A 14,141-nucleotide genomic window follows, 5' to 3' on the forward strand; every position below is an offset into this window, starting at 1 on the left:
CATAGGGAGGAAAAAAAAAAATTCTCTTTTTCAAAACTACAAGAGCACAAAAATGTGAGATTGATGAAATTGCTTTCTTCCATTTCTTCATTAGCCATCTCAGAATAAACAGTCCTAGTTCTTCCAATGACAGCAAGGGCTGCCACAAGGCTTTTGCATCACCATGGCAATAAATAAATTATTGTGAAATTAATGTTAGATATTTGAAAGCCTTTGATGAAAAGAAGGCAGTGTTGGGTGAAATGTGAAGGTGCAGGTTCACATTTCAAACATGAATGGTGGGACCCTGCCACCTTGGACTTGACTACAAAAAAAACTTCGAGAAAATATTCGGAGAAGAATTTGTACTCCTGTCTGCAGCCAGAGCAGCTCAGTCCCACATAGACACAGAAATTACCTGGGGGAGAGGAGATGCTTAATCAAGAGCCAAAGAAGAGAAATTCTTCCCCAAAACATCTTTCAGCCCTGACATCTTGCCATGTGAACAGAGCTAAACCATGGCTATAAACTGATTTGTATAAACCATTTTTCTCAAACAAAAAGTTTTAAGTTAGTCAGTCAAATATTTTCTGTTAAAAGACTTTTTCAGCTGGAGTTTAGGCTTTCTAATAAATGCTGGGGAGGAGTAGTAAAGAAACAAGTGTGGACTTGCTGGAGAAAAATACATATTGCATCTCAAATTAGAAATCTCTTTTGATAACATGTTGTAGCTCAGGAACTTACTGTTGTTGACACCGTCTGAACTGGGCTCCTCAAACAGATTACATCTAACTATGCAAAAATTTTGCAATTTTTATTATGAAATCTGTCCAGACAGATTGGGAACATAAGAAAACTGATCCACAACTTCCAACAGCTTCTTTCCACAGTGTTTTCAAACCAAATTATTTAGTACACAGGCAAACCTGTTCATATTTTTTTTTTTTTCAGAAAAGACAGTTTTTCACCATATTTTCTGACTTTCTATTGAAGTCAAAAATAAAAAAAGGATTTGCAGATTAGTTTGGCACACAGATGCTCAGCTGAAATCCATGCATTACCAGGAGTAAAACTCATAAAGATTTTTAAAGTAAAGTCCTGAAGGTAGTCTGCCCCAACCCCAGCCCAGCCTTAGTTAATAATGTGCTTTTAATTAATTTAATCATCCCTTTGCCTAGGTTCAAGGGTCCAGCATAATCATTTACACAAAGTTGCCAATCATGATGAGCATTCATAATTTCAAGTATTTGGTGTAATTCAGCTGAGATCCTTGTAAGGTTGGGCAGAAGGATAAGAAGCTACTTACACCAAAAAATGCAAGTTTACAAGAGGATTTTTGTTGTTTGGGAAGGGCAGGGCTGTTTGTGATTTTTTTAATAGCTCAGCCACATCTACTAGGCTGCTGTGATATTTCAGAGGCAATATTTTCAACACTGGCTAACAAACTCCACAGAGATCTTTGAGTCTTTAAACTCATTTTATAATTTAATACATTAGAAATGTTTGCTCTCTACTTTTCAACAAAACCACTACATTTGATTAAATGTAGACCAAACACCTTCTTGTTCCAAAATTTCAACTAAGCCTGAATATTTCAGCATGCAAGCCTTTCATCCATTAAAGACAACCAACTTTAAAATAAAAATAAATTTGGTTGTGGTTTGTTAAACCTTTTTGCAGAACTGTGTTTAAAGTTTATCTAGAGAAAATATTTTCCCTACCTGCAATTTTGCTTTGATTTCACAAGCTTCCTGTAGCCATATATCGAAGCACTCATAATTAACATATGGAAGGACTCAGAACATATTACCACATATTCTAAATATAATCAGCCATTGTGTATGATGTCATCTGAAACTAATTCAGGCCCCTCACAGCAAGGCTGCACTTTGAGCTCACACCATCCTGGCCACGTGTGTCCAATCTGTCCCTGTCTCCTGCTCCCTCCTCCAAAGGCTCAGGGGAACCTCAGTGTCACCTCCTGTGCCACCCCTCCTGCCCAGGGCACTCAGCCCAGGTCCCCCTGTCACCTCCAGCTCTGCAGGCTGTCTCTAGGCATGGGAGCATTCAGGTCCAACATCACATCCATCAGAGGAACTGCACCTCCTCCAGCTGACAACGGGATCTTCCTCCTCCTCCTCCTCCTCCTGCCCTCGCCACCTTCCCGTCTGTAACACACAGCTCTGGGGTTTTGTGTTCTTTCAGATCACAGAGCAGGCTCCTCTGGGCCAGAACCTGCAGACTGAATTTTCTTGGCTTGCTCCTGACCACAGGCACAGATTACCTCGAGCAAAACCAGCCCATATGATTGTGGCACCATTCTCTGTTATTTCCTTTGCTACCAGTTCTGCTGGTGTTAATAGCAGCTGGTCAGTACTTGACACTTTTAAAAAGCAATTGTCCTTATTAAGTAAATAAATATTGAGTGAGGAACTTATCTTTGGAGACTCATTTTTTGTAAACCTTGGCCTTACTCTGGCTGCTTTTGTTTTGCAGGCTAAATGAATTACAAGTATTATCCCACTGTTAATATCTACACCACTGAATGCCAGCATCAACAGATTCCACTGGCAAACTGAATTTGGGTTCCCCCCTCCCTCTATCAAATATGCCAGTGCTTTAAAAATGTCCTCAAGTAATTGGAATTATTCATTCAAAATGGAGCTGCTATAAACTTCCCTCCACGTCGCAGATAATTAGTTCTGGGCATTTTGTCCATTATGCCTTTGGGCATTTTCTGCAGATGCCACCTAAAATTCCAGAAAATGTGCTTTTCAGTGAGGAATCACAGCAAGCACTCATGCCAGGAGCAGTAACAAGCTTGCTGACAGCTTCACAACTCTCCCTCATTCAAAGCAGTCCCGTGTTTGTTCAGCAGAGATTTTTCTCTGCATGCATTTCTCTTCCCACAAACATGGGCTTTGGAGAGCACAGCCCTGATAAACAAAACCCCTTTAAAAAACATGTGGAAGAAATGTTACCTCATCTCTAAAGCTTTTCCCTCTTATTCTCAAAAATATTATGCTGGTATAAATGAACAGCAGTTTTATTACAGCACATTTTTTTTAGTTTCTCACCTCTTCCCTTTGCAGCAGGCAGCAATAAATGGAACACAAGAACAGCTTTTTGCTCCTTATTCATGGAAGGATATTAAGTTTTAAAGCTTTATGGCACAACCAGATAAGGCTGAGTGTGACTTAAAATTAAATGCAATGTTTATTCAAACACCAGCCCGAGGTAACCCTCCTGTGATAGTGGCTATAGGAGCTACAGCATTTTATGGCACCACAGCAATCATTGAGAATAAACTGCAGCAATAACTGGCTTTTCTGATGTTGCATTCTGACAGTGCCAAGGTGTAAAAAAAACTCCAAACACGTATTTTCTATCATCTATAAAACATCAGCTGTTTAAAGATGCCAGGAAAGGTTAGGGTTCAATCCTGTTAGGCACTGCTTAGACACCAAGACACAGATTTTATCCCACCCAGGTTGCACTCTGAGGTTAAATAAGAGAAATTTTTGGAGGTAGAACACTGTGTAACTGTGATTTTACAGACAAAAAAAAAAAAAAACAGCCTGGATGATTAGGCACAACTATCTGTATCTGGACATTAAAACAAAACTTTGGAAAATCCACCACCATTTATTCACCTAAAAATGAATCTAGGTGCCTCTGAAAGAAATTCAGTTTCTTTCTCAGCGTACCAGATTTTGTCTTGGGTTGAAAGACAGATGCTGGCAACATTCTGTGCTTGTGACACAAGCACAAAGTCATTTCTGCTCCCTACAGTGAATTTATTAGGGGTTTTTTTGTGCTCAGATAAAGGCTCTTTAGCCTTTTACTAACAGCTCTTAAAGCTCCTTTGCTGTTCACAACTCATGTTCAGCATGAGTGCATGGAAAATACATTGATTTAGAATTTGAATCTTACATTTTATTGCTCTAATCCATTCTAGATTATTTTGGAAGCAACCTAACCCACCTTTCACCTGCAAATCCTAACCTGGAGACTCCCACAGTAGCCAAGGATGTTTAAAAGAGGTCCTTTAACAAGATAATGTCTTTGTTAGACAGTGACTTGTTATCATGAAGAGGTGGTTGCTCCTCAGGAACAGACTTGTTAATGGGAAATGTGGAAAAACTTCTCTACTGGTCTGCATGGGGATCACACATCTACAAAAGATCAAATGAAAAAAAAAAATCCAACCCTCCAAAAACCCAAACACACTAGTGCAAATTTTAAAAGCCAAATTTAAGAGAAGTCTGAACTGGAAAAAAAAAAACCCAAAACAAATCCAAAGAAAGAACCCTTGAAATAGAAATGCAGATCAGGCAGAAGATACCACACTAAAGACAAGGCAAAAGCAGAACCATAAAGATACAGGGAATCCTTTACTAATGAGAAATTTTACTGAGCCTAAACATTGCCAACATCCAAAACAATTGAAATAATAAAAAATAAAAAAAATAAAAAATAGGTGAAGAACGGAATTAAAATTAGGCCACTGTTAAAAAGAGTATCCAAATCAGTTATCTCTAGTAAAAATCATTTCTTATGTTATGGGAAGCCATAATGGAGAGCCAGCAGAGTGTTCTCATGGAATACTGTCAAAACCATTCTACTAATAATGTTTATGACATGCAATTAGTCATGAAGTCAAGGAGACACACAATATATAGTCCCAAACCACAACACACTGTCTGGAACAAAATGTCAGATGGAGAGATTGGTAAGATTCAGGACTGGCTTTAAAGACTCCTCTTGGCAGCCCTGAATTCTACTGGCAAGAGGGAAGCACAGAAGGAAGGCCACTATTGTTCTAGTTTATTGAACTTTTTAGCACTGATGCTTGAAATGTCTCAGAAGAGGCTTACAAGAATAGCAGGAGGAAAGGGAAAAGGCCCAGTTTATTGCAGCTGAAGGATTTTTCCATAAAAGGCAGCAAGAGGTATAAGAGAATGGGATGGTGTTGCCACCAAAATGAAAAGGAGCGACAAACATCTAAGCCAAAGCGGCAAAGAATTAAGGCAGAACCTGAGACATGATTGTTTAAACTTGATATTAAGTTTGGAAGGAAATCCTGCAGCTTGTTGAGGGACTTGGAGCTTGGCACAGCCAAACTGGGATCAATTTCCAGAGTTCCTAATCCCACAGAAGGCTCCTGAACAACTCTGTAACATTACTCCCCTGCCTCAGCTCGCTCAGCAGCTGTCCAGGCACACAGTGCTCACTGGAAATCTTGGCAGAGTGGCTTTCTGGGAGCCACAGAAGGGAACTGAAAACAGACTCAGAAATTATTATTCTTTTTTCCTTTTTTTTTTTATTTCCCTAATATTTGTTATCTTGGATTCAGGTTCAGTCAGAAGAGCAACAAGCAGAAATCAAGTTTCAAGGAAACAGCCTGAACTGGGGAGAAAATACAACACAGCTTCCAAAGAAACTATATCAACAACCTTTCTGTTTCGTATATTTGGATGACTTTCACTGAGAGCTGGAGCAGAAAGGCATTCTTCAAAAGCCTTAACCCAATTCTTTCCAAATTTGGTCAAAAAGGTTCTTTAATTGAATCATATTCAAAGGGAAAAAAAAAAATGTAAAAGGAAATAGGAAAAAAAAAGGAATTAGGGGAAAAAAAAACCCCCATAAACTCAATTACCAGCACCACACATTTCAAAGTCAGCTATCTAGGCTGCATGTTTAGTTTTTCATTTTGCAGCACAGTGGTATTTACATTATCAAAGCCAGAATGAACAGTGGTTGTTGTTGGGGTTTTTTTTCTCCTCTTCCTTCCTTCCCTAAAAAACAAAGAGACACCTGGTCAAGGTCAAAGTCTTGCTCAAGGTACTTGGTCAAAGTCTGCATTAGGGAGTGTGAATCAGCCTGTGAATCCACTCTCCAAAGAGAGAAAGAAAGGGATGGGGGGCACTGGAGGAAACAGAGCTGCCATTTCAAAACCAACGCGAGCAGCCGAGAGCTGCTGGATGATGCTGCAGACAGCGACTGCAAAGAGCTCCATCCCCAGAGCCACAAGCACTGCTCATGTCCAGGAGCACAACATCCACAGATCCACAGGGACAGGGCAGGGAAGGTCGTGCTTCTCCCAGGGGGAGCAATCCGTGGCACACATCTAAGCTCAGCACAGCAGGATCCTGTCACCACGGGATGAGGAGTCAGAGTTTGGCTATGCTGTCTTATCCAGCAAATCTCCTTTCTGGCTGACAGAGCTGCCCTTCAGGGGCTCCAAAGATGCAAGTCCCAGGCTTCTTTAATTTGCAAAACTGTAAATGCTTGCTCTAATCTCAGCCTGTTTGAAAAATAAGCATACTTGTATCCCCGGTCTATCCTCTATCTTTCAAAATAATCTTGACAACACATACTGCCTGATAGAGTTGAAAGTGTCATAAATGTTTTTTTACAATCGAGTTATTTTCACAGTCAGGACAAACAACTACTCAGAGCTGACCTCAGAGATCTCTCCCAAGTTTTTTAAAGGATCTCTGTTCATTTCAGCTGTGAAGAATAGCTCTGCCCTGGCTGCCAGGGCCAACAGCAATTGCTCACAGCTGTAACAACTCCAGTGTGCAAGCAGTGTGAAAGCAAACCACTAATCCCAGGCCAGGGCTGTGGACTGAAGGCAGGGCATAGAGGGAACCTTGCAGGAGTCTCATTCCTCTGAAGAAAATACTAATAACTTCACTAGGCCCAGCAGGAGCCAAAGAAAAGAAAGCACTGATCACAACTCCTGCTGCTGCTGCTTCTTTCCCTGTCTCCAAACCATGGGCAAACCCCTCACATTCTGCAGACAGCAGCACTCCTGTCTGGAGCATTCCCAAGGAGTCTGCATGGTCAGCTATGCTGGAACTCAAACAACTTCTGTTTCAAACTGTGGATGCCAGGAGAATGAAAAGAAAAATCATCTCTAAACAAAATCTCTCTTACCTCTTCAGCTTTTCTGCTAATCAGCATTCGAGCACTGGCCCTGCTGCTGGTCAGAGCCCCAGTCCTCCACAGCCAGGGCAAGCAAAGAGTAACAGGATTATTTCTAAGGCTGATAATATCAGCCTTAATAATAATTAATAATAGCAAAGTCCCTAACGAACTGAGGAGTAAAGCACATGCAGGGGAACCCATAAAGAGAATAACTGGATGCCCAGCAAGTGCTTCAATTTTCCACTTTTCACAGCTCAGCTTTAAAAATTGACCCTGCTCCAGGACCCATGTGGGTCTACCAAAACTCAGACTATTACTTGAATTAATCAGGAGATTAACTATTATCAATCACCTTTTCATTGTTTCTGAATGTGAATGTGAATGCCATTAACAGATTAGCAGATTGATATGCAAAGCAGGTTAATTTTTTGAAGTGCAAGCCCACATTGCTCTTACAGGGTTGTATCACATAGAGCAGCCTTGACTTTCAGCACCAGCACACACACTCAGGGAACAGGTCATGTGTGAAAGGGCAAAAATCATGAGAACAGCTAAAAAAACACCTCAGGCAGGTATTTCTCTACAGGGTGGGAGGAATATTTTCCTCCAGGACATCTTGCAGCTACTGCAGTTACAGGATTCTTCCAGAAAATTATTTTACTAACTCATCAAACCCCTTCCCTTTACGTCTGAACACTGAGAGCAAATACAATCCTCTGAATCAACCAGCCCACCCACATCCCACCAACACAGAGGGCTTAACTCTCTACCTTCAAGCAGCAAATCATTTGTTCCATAACCCAAACTCCATGCTTGCATTGCTTACAGTAAATCAGTTTTAATATTTACCTATTTGACCACTGTGATGACATTATCCCTACGTGCCCTTACCTACAGTGGCAGTCTGCCAGAGCTCTTTTTTTTGTAACTACTATTAGTTTATTTGCAATATGGGAGAACTGAAGAGCTGCTGTAATAGGTTCACATTATGCCAGACACAAAAAAGAATTATAAAAACAGCCTCTGTCCTAAAGATTTCCCAGGTCAAAGTAATTTGCCCATTCCTTCCTTTGGGTTTATATTTTTGCCATTGATGAAACCCATTTATTTTATCCTTTTCAGATACTCAAATTTTTGTGTCTTCCACTACAGTTTCCTTTTTCTCTAGAAATGTACCTTTGTGAATTGATCACACAAGGTCCCTGTGTCCCCTTTCTTCAAAACTACCAGAAATAAATAAAATTAAGGTCTCTAAACCATTTACCTTAGCTCAGTAACTGGTAACAGCAATCAAAGCAGGTTCTTCATGAAGGATGGAAACCCTTAATCTCATCCCTTTTAACTCCATTAATGGTTTAAATACTTCCCCAGACATTATCATGACTTTTCTATTGGTCAGGGAATGCCAATTATGATTTTAATTGCACTTTTGCATGGTACTGTCAAAAAGGAATGAGCAAGATGGAAAGAGAGTTTCTGCCAGGACATGTAGTGGTGGGACAAGGGGGAATGGTTTAAACTGGGAGAGAGTAGGTTTAGATTAGATGTTCAGAAGAAATTGTTCCCTGTGAGGGTGGGCAGGCCCTGGAACAGGGTGCCCAGGGAAGCTGTGGCTGCCCCATCTCTGGAAGTGCCCAAGACCATGTTGGATGGAGGTTGGAGCAACCTGGGATAGTGCAAGCTGTCCCTGCCCATGGCTGGGGGTTGGAACAAGATGATCTTCAAGGTCCTTTTCAACCCAAACCATTCTGTGATTCTATGATTCATTCTATAATTCTGGGAACTTCTGGAACAGTACAGAACTCTTATTCGACCTTCAGTCTAATTTGCTATGAAATGAGAGCCAAGAGACCAGGTATTTTCTCATTGTTCTGGAAGACATCATTTGGTAAGGTATGTGAAGCCACCAATTAAGTTTATAATTGCCAGCAGAGCAAAATACCAGAACTATCTGTCTCAAAACAGAAATTCCAGCCTTACTTTCTTAGGATTCTCAGAATTCAATACGTACAACAATTATGATGTACAAAAGAAAAGGAAGCCGTCTCCCACACAGCACATGGGGTCACACCTCTTCTATTTCAAGTGGTTCTGTTCCAGGGAATCCTCAAAGATCCTTGATGACTCAGTCTTTAAGAGTGTCTGAAAAATTCCTACCAGTTAAAAGAAACATGCAAAGGCACTGAGATATCTTGGGGCAGGATGCAGAACGGACCCTGTCGAAGCGAAGGGCTGTCTTCTCAGATCTTGTTTATTAGTTACTTGCATTTATATGCTATTATCCACCTGCATGACTAATTAATCCATGAGGAAGGGAGAAGAAAACTCCACAGACCAGCCAAGGGTTCAGGTTTTGAAGAGACACTTATGTATGAGCAAGCTGCCCAAGTGGTTCAGACATCCTGAATTAGAAGGCTGTTCAGATGAGTTTTCCCTCTCGAGCACTGAGTCACTGAAGAAGGTGAACTGATGGGATTGGAACAGGAAGGAAGACACTTCACATCTTTCAGGTACATAAATCAGAACGAGGATGAGATGTACAGAACGTGACTGACGTTATCACTCAAAATTTGAAAGCGCAAATGACGTAAAAGACTGGCAACCACGGATGTGTCTGCAGTCCCTTGGCTTCTTTGAAAGTATCAGGAATGAAAGACAAACCTCTGCACTTTAAAAGAGCCTCCATCAAAGGTCCAAACACAGATGATGACTAACTTCCTCCTGTGAAGAGAATCTTAAAAAGAAAACAGAAAGAGAGAGAAAACAGCCAAAGGGCTGTTTCAGTATTAAGCTGTGGAGATTTACCTGACCTTTACAGAAGCAAAGATCAATAGGTCTGAACAGAACTTCACAAAAATGAAGGTGAAATATTCCTCAGATCTCAAGAACAGTAGAATGGTAAAACAGTGCAAAACTATCCCAGTGTTGTGAGCAAAACCTACTACCTGTGGGAAGCTCCATCCAAAGCACAGGGTGCCTTTTGTGGTCCTGCCACGTTAAATCTGTGAGTCTTAGTGGCTGGTGATGTGCTTAGCATCACACTAAAATATGCTCCTTGTCACAAGTTTTCTGTTGTTTTGGTTTGGTTTTCTGAGAAGTCCTGACACAGAAGCCCTGCAGAACTCGCCTGAGAGCATGTTTTGATGTAGAAGGCATCACACACACCACTGATAAAGACAATCTCAGACAGATGTCCTCAATTGTTACATTGATCACTCAGAGGATTTCTAAATGCTAAACTCAGGGTGGCATCCATGAAAAGTCACTGCATATGCTGGAGTGCCAGCTATGTTTACTGTAGCCTAGAGACAAATAAAGCAGGGAGATGACTTGATTGGAGCTGTAGGGAGCTCAGCAGTCTTTCAGGAGTTACACAGGTATATTTTCTGATGAAAACGCCGTCACCTAATCGACATCTAACATTTTTTAAAAGTGCAGGATGGTTCCCTCAAGCACTGCAGTCAGGCACAGGAGCAAAAAAAACATGTTAAAAAAGGCTTTTGCAGGAGCTTTATGTCTTCTGTCTGCTTTTCTTGGACATGGTCAAGGTCTATACAGGTGTATGCCAGATGGGCATGGTTTCACTGCTTGTGTTGACAAGCACAATATTTCCATGAGTTTTCTTGTTTTTCTTGGACAGCCTTCTAGAGAATGCCTAAGATTTCTGCCATGTACTTCATTAAATTCTGGAAAATTTTAAACTTCTCTGCAGAAGCCAGGAGGAGATGAGGATATTGCAGCTGGGGCTGGATGTTGTTCTGCTGGAGTTTGAGGTTTTTCTCCATTCTGTCAGATAGCTGGGGCTGGAGAAACAGAGTTGTGTGAGAAGATTTAATGCACCCTTTGAAAGTGAAGAGCTGGCTTTGGGGGCTACCAGGGGGAAGTGCAGCTGAGGGGTGAGAGGAGATGGCAGCTCAGCCAGGACCAGAAACACAAGAAACTGCATGAGGCAATACACAGGAAACTGGGCAAGTTCCTGTGCTGCTCTTGCTGCAGGCTCTGGGCTCTTTTCTGGAAACTGGGCTCCAGGGAGAGAAAATTCTGGCAAAAAGAAAGCCAAAAGGTGCATTCACAAGCAGGAGAGCAATAATTCTTTTAGTGATGTGCTGGGACCACCACCCTGAGGTCAATTCTCTACAGTTCAAAAGCCCTTTTATCCCAACTCTGCACTGCCCTGCTGGTTTATTTCTAGGCATCTCCAGACACATAAATGAAGTGCAAGGTATTAAATTCAACATTCCTTATCCTTCTTGGTCTAGTTTTGGTGGCAGATTTCAGGAGTAACATCCAGTCCAGCCTTCACAGCTGGCTCCATTTCCCAGACACCTAGCATTTGTCTGGGAATTCTTTTTACGTCATATTCTGTAAAAAAAAATATATATATATATATACAAAATTAGAGGTAGAGGCAAACAACTTGAATAAAACCCCAGAGCTCTGGACCAGCATTAAGACTGATTTGCTATAGAGGGAAGTGGCACAGGAAGGAAGATACTGTATGTGCCAACACAGGCAAGCCAGACAAGAGTTTATTCCTTGCAGCAGGAAATGAGCCTGTTCCTGCAATGACCCTTCTGTCTCCTCCCATACCTGGCAGAAGCCACACACATCTTTAATACACAATTTTTTATGCTGCAAACTGGCATTGTCACAGATGGAAGATGAGCATCATTTGCCTCTGTTTATCCCTCAGCTACAGAGAAGTGAGGCTCCTTAACCAGCAAGCTGAAGTTATTTTAAAAGTTCTCTTCAGAATCCACCAAATTTTCTAGCAAAATTTCGTCCTTGTCTCTCAGCAGGGCACTGAGAATGTTCACAGATGAGCAGCATTGTTCTATACATGAAACAGGTGGTTTAATTCAACCACAGAGAAAAAAGCTTCTGCTTATACATTTAATCTTCAGTTCCCAGGATATGAGAGATGCCTGCAATAGAATTTAGTTCTCATTGAGGTTTAGTGTATATATTTTAATAGACATACCAAGAATCTGTGTAAATGTAGATAACTGCCAACTTTAAAATTCAGTGTATTAGATATTATTGTTCATAAAGAAGAATTCACCAAGTTTGTCCATACTGAGCCTTTCTTCTAGTGTCCCAGAGAGTATTTCTTCCACTTTCTGATTAGAACCTCTGGATGCATTCTGGGTTCCTTGGTCTCTTTTGCATAATTTGGTAATTTCTCAGTTACTTAAGACTTTAGAAGTAGCCACTCTTTCTCGACAGTTTTCCAACCTCTTCTCTTAAACATTTCTTCCACCCTAAGGGGATATTGGCAGTTGCTAAATCCCTGCATTTCTTAGAAATTTATTGTAGCAATTCAGTTTTTAGATCTCCTTCTGCACTTTTAAAAGACCTAAAAATTTCAAATACATTTATTAAAATGGAATACTGACGACTCACTGATTCACTTTAAAGTGCAGATTTCCCAAAAACAAACCTTAAGCTGCCAAATCCAGCCCTACCTTAGCCAGCCTCTGACGTTTTCACAAGGATATGACTGCCAAGATATGTAAATTGAATCATTTTATTCTGTCTTTGTCTTCTAGAGTTCAGATGCTGATTTCTTTATTTGTAGGGCTCTCCTCTGGGGGAAAAAAAAAATAAAAAGAAAAAAATAAAGATGACTGAAAAAGAATAAATAAAGATTTTTTTAGATGGTTCTCTTATGTCTACTTGTTCCTGACTGAACTGTCACATCAAAGATATTCATAAACTGCATGCAATTATTCCAGTATCTCTTTATCAAATCTCATAATGACTCAGTGTATATCTGCGAGTTTCCTCATCATGAAGTCAAGAACAGAGCTATTTACTGGAGGTGAGAGAATGCATTTAAGCTGGATGCTGACATCCACAGTGGATCAGTTGTTGAGGCAGATAATTATGGCTAGCATCAGACCTCTGTGCTGTTTTTCTTGGCACATCACACTGCACAGTTCCTCAGCGGATTTAGGTAGAAGTTTCTGAAGAAAACCTGTGAGTGTGTGACTGGTTTCCTCTCCCTTCTGCTTGATGGGTGCTTTGATGGCTGTGCAGGGATTCTTACAGGAGAAAATGATGCAATTTATGTTCTTCCAGGCTGAAACTTAGGTCAATTCTTGTTTGGAAAGTTGAGCAACATCACACAAGTATTTGCCATGGCTCACTTTGGTATGTAGGTGGTAACATCTATTTCACCACAGACTTCTGGTCCCTGGCTTCTCTTAAGTCAGTGATTTTATCACACATTTTGTCTTCAGGTCTTTTTATGCCCACATGGCTTAGACAGCTCACACACACAAGGCACCTGTGCTCCAAGTCACCTCCTTGGAATCCACCTATCTGAAATAAATTCTGCCATTCCTTTTGTAGTTTCTACCTACTCTCCAAAAGGTAGAGCCCCATCCCTGCTCTCTTTAAGATTTGTGCTCCATCAAGGGTTTTCCTTTCTGTTAAGAGATTTTTTAATACTATTTTCATTGAAGTTGACTGGGTAAAATCATCCAGACTCCCACAGATCATTTGGAAAGCTAAACAGTGTATTGATAAAATATATACATTGAACTTGAATGTTGCCTACCAGTGAAACTTTAAGATACCTGCAAATAATGTGCTTGCATTGCTTTATTATCAAAATAATGAAGTTATCAATATTTTTATCTTTACAGCATATTAATTTTATCCCTTGTAAGTCTCATGAAATATTAACACATCTGGTATTTTCCTTGTTGTCTTAGACAGAATACCTGAACTTTCCAAGATTTTGCATCTTAAAGTAGCTTGTACAATATTCAGCTATGACTTAATGCCTTCTCCAAAAGCTCTTTTAAAAAACACCTAACATTTTCAGAGCACAGAAGTGACATGGAAAGCTAAGCCCTGTTTTCAGAAATGTCTGGAGCATTCAGAGGCTGCTGGAAGAGAGCAGTTCTTACTCACCTAAATGGCTTAGGCACATTTGCAATGCTCCTGTGCTCAATACCTGGTGCCAGACGAGAGTTTTATCTGTGTCAAATTGTAATTGCTCATTGCTGTATGAATGTCATTGTAATTATTACATGCACTCTGCATTTGAACCTCCACAGTGAACTGAGAGACACAGTTTCTGCTGAAAACTGATTGTGGTTTGACAATATCTGTCAATTCTGACTCCCTGGCTGTGCTTGGAAGAAGACAACCAGATGAGAATCACTCAAGCCAACATTTGAGTCTCCTTCACTGGATCTACAAGCAATTAAATTCCTGCT

Source organism: Cyanistes caeruleus, chromosome 4 (genome assembly GCF_971803275.1).
Source record: "Cyanistes caeruleus chromosome 4, bCyaCae1.hap1.1, whole genome shotgun sequence".
NCBI lineage: Eukaryota > Metazoa > Chordata > Aves > Passeriformes > Paridae > Cyanistes > Cyanistes caeruleus.